Raw genomic sequence first — 8,083 nt, 5'->3', positions numbered from 1 at the left:
CATCCGACGGTGGCCTCACCCAGTCTTAGGGCATTAGGAAAAAGCTTGCTAGAAGATCAAAGTTTAGACTGAGACATGAATTACAAGGAAGAAGTGAAGCAAGAGAGAGCACAGTGTTATGAGACCTCCAATTATTTCAGTCTGTCTGGAATGGAGTGACAACATCAGATTGGCAGGCAATGAGGCTAGGGAGGTGATCAGGGTTTTAAAAGATGCAGACGTAGAGAATGGACTTGAGGACACAGAGAGGGGACAGGGTAAGCTGGGACGAAGTGAGAGAGTGGCATGTAGTTATATACACTACCAAATGTAAAATAGATAGCTAATGGGAAGCAGCCACATAGCACAGGGAGATCAGCTCAGTGCCTTGTGTCCACCTAGAGGGGTGGGATAGGGAGGGTGGGAGGGAGACACAGGAGGGAGGAGATATGGGGATATATGTATATGTATAGCTGATTCACTTTGTTATACAGCAGAAACTGACACACCATTGTAAAGCAATTATACTTCAATAAAGATGTTAAAAAACATAAAATAAAATGTACAAAGTAAAAAATATATATACACACCTGGGGGGAAAAAGTCTTATTTAAATTGAATTTTTATCAGTAAGACAACATTCACACTCCAAAAGCAGGGGGTGGCATGGTCAAAATTGAATGTCTTAGAAAGAAAAGTGTATTTGTTGTTTCTTGCTTTGTAACAAATACCATAAACCTAGAGGCTTTGAAACAACTCACATTTATTATGGCACAGTTTTTCCATGGATCAGGAGACCAGCATGGCTCAACTGGATTCTCTCTTCAGGGTCTCTCACTCAAGGTGTTGACCAGGAGTGGTCTCATCTTTCTCTGGGAAAGCTCTTTCGGGTTACAGCAGAATTCAGTTCCTAGGAAGTGTAAGACTGAGGTCCCCTGTTCTTTGCTGGCTGCCAGCCTCAGGCCACTCTCAGCTCCAAGAGGATGCTCCCAGTTCCTTGCCAATGGTCTCACTCATCTGAGGCTTACAGGACATGGTGGCAACGGAATCCTCCAAGGCCAGCAGCAGAATCTCCCTCGTGTCAAATCTCCTTCAGAGAGAGCCCCTTTCTTTTAAGGGTTTACCTGATTGCATCAAGCCCACCCACTGAAGATAATCTCTCTTTTAAAGCCAATAAATTAATCATGGAAATGATATCCCATCATTTTCAGATCTCTCACACTCAAGGGTAGAGAGTTACACAAGGATGTAGGTCATTGGGGGGGGGCATCATAGATTTTTGACTATCACAAAGGGCAAGACTGAGATCAAAGAGACCACTTTTTAACCTTTTGCATTTATTTATTCCATCATTCATCCATTCATCTATCTGTTCTTTTTTTTTTTTTTTTTTTGAAGTATAACTGATTTACAGTACTGTGTTAGTTTCAGGTATACAGCATAGTGATTCAGTATTTTTGCAGATTATATTCCATTATAGATTATTATAAGATAATGGGTATAATTCCCTGTGCTATACAGTAAATCCTTGTTGTGTATCTATTTTATGTATAGTAGTTTGTTATTCCCATAACCCTACTTTGTCCATCCTCTCTTCCCTCTCCCCTTTGGTAACCCCAAGTTTATTTTCTATGTCTGTGAGTCTTTTTCAGTTTTGCATATAGTTTTATTTTTTAGATTCCACATATAAGTGATATCATGTAATATTTGTCTTTCTCTGTCTACTTACTTCATAAAGTATATTACTCTCTAGGTCCATCCATATTGCTGCCCATTTGCTCTTCTTATTCCTGTGTTGTATACCTGAAACTATCATAACATTGTAAGCCAATTATACTTCAATTTAAAAAAAATTTTAGTCAAACAGGAAAAAAAAAAAAGATTCCCAGGTCTGCCTAGAGTAAGGCTCTAAATCCTAGCCTCAGGCCTTAAAGACTGAAATGGCCAAAGGGTTTTGCCACTTAAGTTATTCCTGTAGCTGAATAGGGGGGCCACCTCCAAAAGCAGTGAGCATCCCCCAAGCTGTGTGTAGTCAGGAAGACCAGAGAGCCACGGCTGCCTCACCCGAGGGACAGAAAGGTATGGCCCTGCCTTCCTTCTCCTTCTTCACACTTCCTGTTGTTCTGCAGCCTCTTCCGGATACAGACTCAGAGTCTCTAGCTTCCCAGTACTGTCTTGCTTTGAACATTTTGTTTTCTTTCCACTTATTTTGCTTCCTCATCCCATAATGCCTTCCTTTTCTATTTTCTTCCTCCTCAACATTTTTCCTTCCTTGGCTTTCTTCCTTCTCCTCTGTGGTTAGTCTCCACTTCTGCTTGTTATTCCTCAGCTGCTTAATATACACTTGAAGAATGAATTAAATTAAACAGATGAATGACAATTTAGGAACCCCCAAGATTAAAGAAGAGCCTGGTCATGACCATTGTGACCCATTTTCTAAAGAGAAAGTAGAGCATATTTAAAGAAAAATGTCTCTTTGAGAAAATAAAAATAATGAAAATAAATATTTTCCTATGATTAAATAATTTCCATTCCATATGATTAAACATACAACTATTCATTTATTGATTTCTTATTATTCTGCATTGTAGATGAACAGTGAACTGATTTTAACATGATACTCAGACTTAGGCTCAGGAAGAACACCCTACAATACTTATGTAATTTCACATTTGGGGCTACAATAAACTGTGGTATGAAAAATGTCAAATTTACCAATTTTACTACATTTAACATTTTTATTATTAAATGAAGAAGAATGTTGCATAATAAAATGTTCACAGTAATCATGAGCATAAAATAGAAATATATTTTAAAGAAATATAAATTTCACTCTTCCAACTCAAGTGTGTTAAATCATCATTTTCTTTAAATCAATTTATTCATTTCTGAATCCCTCTCCCAGAGTGTTGGGAATTCATGCTCTGGCATTTGGGGAACTCTCCGCTTTCAGAATTGGACCAAGGACATTGAATCCAGCAGCAGGACAGTACATGTCCTGAAGCAGTTAGGGCATGTGTCCTAAGCAAACTGTCCCAGTGACAGCTTGACTGGGCCCCTTCTCCCCTGACTCCTGGATAAGACTACTTCCAGTTTCCCTGTTGATATCCATGTGACACATTCCTGTTCTTTAAGTCAATGAGCATTGACTATTGTTCCTTATAACAATAGAACCCTAAGAAACCTGCATTTACTTCTCTATTAACACTCTCACATCCTGGATGATTTGATTTGGTCCCATGCTCTATTTTTCTTTTCTTTTCTTTTTTTTGTACATGGTACAATTAGTGTTTTTATTGAAATACAGTTAATTTACAATGTTGTTTCAGTTTCAAGTGCACAGCAAAGTGATTCAGTGATACATATATATATATATATATATATATATATATATATATATATATATATATATATATATATAATATATTCTTTTTCAAATTTTTTTCCATTAAAGATTATTACAAGATATTGAGTATAGTTTCCTGTGCTATACAGTCAGTCCTTATTATTTATTTATTTTATATATAGTAGTGTGTATCTGTTAATCCCAAACTTCTAATTTATCCCTCCCCTGCCCCCTTTCCCCTTTGGTAACCATAAGATTGTTTTCTATGTCTGTGAGTCTGTTTCTGTTTTGTAAATAAGCTCATTTGTATCGTTTTTTTAGATTCCACAAATAAGTGATATCATGATATTTGTCTTTCTCTGCCTGATGTACTTCACTTAGTATGGTAATCTCTAGGTCCATCCATGTTGCTGCAAAAAGCATTATTTCATTCTTTTTTAAGGCGGAATAATATCCCATTGTTTGTGTATATATATATAACACCTCTTCATTATCCATTCATCTGTCTATGGACATTTAGGTTGCTTCCATGTCTTGGCTATTGTAAATAGTGCTGCTATGAACATTGGGGCACATGTATCTTTTCAAATTAGAGTGTTCCTCTTTTCCAGATATAAGCCCAGGAGTGGGATTGCTGAACCATGTGGTAACTCTATTTTTAGTTTTTTAAGGAATCTCCACACTGTTTTCCTTAGTGTTTGCACCAATTTACATTCCCACCAACAGTGTAGGAGGTTTCCCTTTTCTCCACACCCTCTCCAGCATTGATTATTTGTAGACTTTTTGATGATGGCCATTCTGAGCAGTGTGAAGTGATACCTCATTGTAGTTTTAATTTGTATTTCTCTAATAGTTATCAGTGTTGAGCATCCTTGTAAGTGCGTCTTGGCGATCTCTATGTCTTCTTTGGAGAAATGTCTATTTAGGTCTTCTGTGCATTCTTTGATTTGATGAACCCTTAAGACTCCACACAAAAACTATTAGAACTGATAAACAAATTCGGCAAGGTAGCAGGATACAATATTAACATACAGAAATCTGTTGCAGTTCTTTACACTAACAATGCAATATCAGAAAGAAAAAGTTTTTTTAAAATCCCTTTCAAAATTGCATCAAAAAAATAAAATACTTAGGAATAAATCTGACCAAAAAGGTGAATGACTTATATGCTGCAAACTATAAAACATTGGTAAAGGAAACTGAAGGTGATTCAGAGAAATGGAAAGATATCCCATGTTCTTGGACTGAAAGAATTAATATTGTTAAAATGGCCATACTACCCAAAGCAATCTACAGCTTTAATTCAATCCCTATCAATTTACTCATGACATTTTTCATAGAACTAGAACAAATAATCAAAAAATTCATATGGAACCATAAAAAACCCAGAATTGCCAAAACAACAAAGCTAGAGGCATAACCCTCTCAGACTTCAGACAATACTACAAAGCTACAGTAATCAAAACAGCATGGTATTGGCACAAAAAAACAGACGGATTAATGGAACAGAATAGAGAGCCCAGAAATAAACCCACACACCTACAGTCAACGAATCTTCAACAAAGGAGGCAAGAATATACAGTGGGAAAAAGACAGTCTCTTCAGCAAGTGGTGTTGGTAAAGCTGAACAGCCACATGTAAATCAATGAAGTTAGAACACTCCCTCACACCATACACAAAAATAAACTCAAAATGGCTTAAAGACTTAAATATAAGACATGACATCATAAAGGACATCTTCTAGGACATCTTCCTAGAAGAGAACATAGGCAAAACATTCTCTGACATAAATCGTAACAATGTTTTCTTAGGTCAGTCTCCCAAGGCAAAAGAAATAAAAGCAAAAATAAACAGATAGGACCTAATCAAACTTACAAGTTTTTGCACAGCAAAGAAAACCGTAAACAAGTTGAAAAGACAACCTATGGACTGGGAGAAAATATTCACAAGTGAGCAAATGACAAGGGTTTAAATTCCAAAATATAAAAACAGCACATACAACTCAATACCAAAAAAAAACCGGTCCCTTACTTTAAATACCACACATGTTGATATGCCAAGGACTCGCAAATGCATGTCTTCAGTCCTGACCTCTTCCCAGAACATCAGGCTGACCACTTGATATCTCTACTGGATGTCTAAAAAGCATTTAAGTTTTTAACAGGCCTACAACAAAACCTGCCTTCAAACATGACCTCACTTCTCCCCTAGTAGTTCCTGTTTTAGTTAAGGATACCAATACCCATCTAGCTTTATTCAGACAAAGCCTAGGAATTCTTAATTTCTCTTTTTTTTTCACTCCATATCCAAATTATGAGCAAATCTGTCACTACAAAATATTTTTCTCTCTAATATCCCTAGTGTAGACTGTTATCTTATTTAACTTAGATAGTGATGCAAGCTCTGTTTTGGTGTTTCAGTTACCTGTTGTTGCATAACAAAGTACCTCTAGTGTTTAATGAGTTAAAACAATCACAATTATTTCTCAGGATTCTATGCATTCACCATTAAGTGCTCCTGCTTCACTTGACTTTGGCTGGGGTGTAGAACAGCCAGAAGTCCAAAATGACCTAACTCCCAAGGCTGGAAGTTGGAAGTTGTTTCTGGCTGCTGGTTAGTAGCTTTCCTGGGGCTGTTGGCTAGAAGTCTTGATTTTCTCTGACATGGTTGCTTGGCTTTCTCACAGTATAATGAGCCATAAGTTGATTCTTTGCAAAGACAAAACTGATTAACTCCTAGCAAGACAGATCAAGAGAATGAGAGAGAGAGAAAATGAGAGGTAGAGAACACAAATGATCAACATTAGATATGAAAGAGTAGGCATCACTATCACTACTTACCTAATCCTAAAGACATTAAAAATATAATAAAGATATTATTAGCAGCTTACATCAACATATTTGACAATATATATAAAATGGAAATTTTTCTAGAGAAACCCAACTAAAAACTGATAGAAGAAAAAATAGAAAATTTAAAATTTCCGCTCTCTAATAAAGAAATTAAATCTTTTATTTAAAATCTTTCCACAAAGAATCATGAACAGACAAAAAGTTATCAAAATATCCATCAAACACATGAAAAGATGTTCAAAAACACTCATAATTAGAGAAATGAAAATGTAGAAAGCACTGCTATACCGTTTCTCACTTGTATTTAAATTTTTAAAATTTAAATTATGGCACATTCTGTTGGTGAAACTAGAGGGAAACAAGCACTCATATATTACTGGTGGGAATGCAAGCTGGTACAGCCTTTCAGGAGGGGAACTGAACAATAGGTAAGAAAAGTACCTGTGTCCTTACCTTTTGGCCAACAATCGCACCTCTAGGAATCTACCATGAAGATATGCTTCCAACAATGCAAAAATAACAGATACACAGGGTTATTCATTACAGCATTCTTTGTAATTGCAAAATGTTAGAAACAACATAAATGCCTATATATAGGAGATCAGGTGAAGAAATGGTACAATACACAATGGAGAATTATGCTGTATAAAAAAATCTCTATGAACTGATATGAAGTAATTTCCAGAATTTACTATTAAGTGAAAAAAGTAAGTGCAAATAAGAGTATCTATAGTCATCTACCTTTCATGTAAGAAAGAATGTAAGAAAATATACATGTATCCACTCATTTGTGCAAAAGAAATATAGTCAGCCTTCCATATTCATAGGTTCCACATCCACAGATTCAACCAAATGTAGATTGAAAATATGCAGAAAAAAATTCCAGAAAGTTCCAAAAAACAAAACTTGAACTTGCCACACACCAGCAACATAGTGTTTACATTGTATTTACTACAATTTACATAACATTTATATTGTATTAGTTATTATAAGTAATCTAGATATGATTTAAAGTATTGCAGAGAATGTGCGTAGGTTATATACAAATACTACTCCATTTTATATATAAGACATGAACATCTGTGGATTTGGGTATCTACTGGGGGTCCAGGAACCAATCCTCCCAGGGATACCAAGGGATGACTGTACAGGAATGATAAACCAGAAACTGAAGAGATTGGTTACTAATGGGTGGGGAAGGAGTAGAGTAAAAGGGGGACTGAAAAAGGAGTAGTAGGTATGAGGAAGGAACGTCACTTCTCTAAATATATTCTTTTGTTTGCCTCTTACTCGTAGAACTATAGTAATGTTTCACATACCAAAACAAATCAATAAACAATTTAAATCAATCAAGATGTGGGAGGAACCCAAAATACAATATGAACTGTAGCGAAGGAACCTAACCTAACGATTTGCCCAGAAATGATGGAAGCACATTCAAGGAGAGGGAGGGGGAAGAAAAGAACTAACCTAAGTAACTGAGAAAAACAGTACTTTGACTAAATACTCTAACACTAAAGACAAAAAGAACTGTAAAACATCTTATTCCGGTTACTAAATGTGTTAGCAATAGGGGTTTGGGTTAGCAATTTTGAAATAAATTAATGTTTGTTCCAACTAGAATTGAAGGAAAATTAAATATATTGTAAATAACAAGAACTATGCTTCTTTTTGCCAAAGAAATTACAAATAAGAAAAGGAAGAAGGCTAGCAGGAATCCTGTAGTGCTGTATTAGAATTGCAGGAATTGGTATAAGCACACATACAGATAGATAGATAAGAAATATAGATGTATGTGTATGTGTGGATTAGTATGCAACATATATTCCTAGATCCGTCCACTAAGAAAGGACTATCTTGCGGTGCCAGAACGTGAGACGGTGCTCCAAAAAAATGTCAAAAAGAC

Source organism: Eschrichtius robustus, chromosome 3, assembly GCF_028021215.1.
Source record: "Eschrichtius robustus isolate mEscRob2 chromosome 3, mEscRob2.pri, whole genome shotgun sequence".
In the NCBI taxonomy this organism is placed as follows: domain Eukaryota; kingdom Metazoa; phylum Chordata; class Mammalia; order Artiodactyla; family Eschrichtiidae; genus Eschrichtius; species Eschrichtius robustus.
This window is presented reverse-complemented; position numbering follows the sequence as displayed.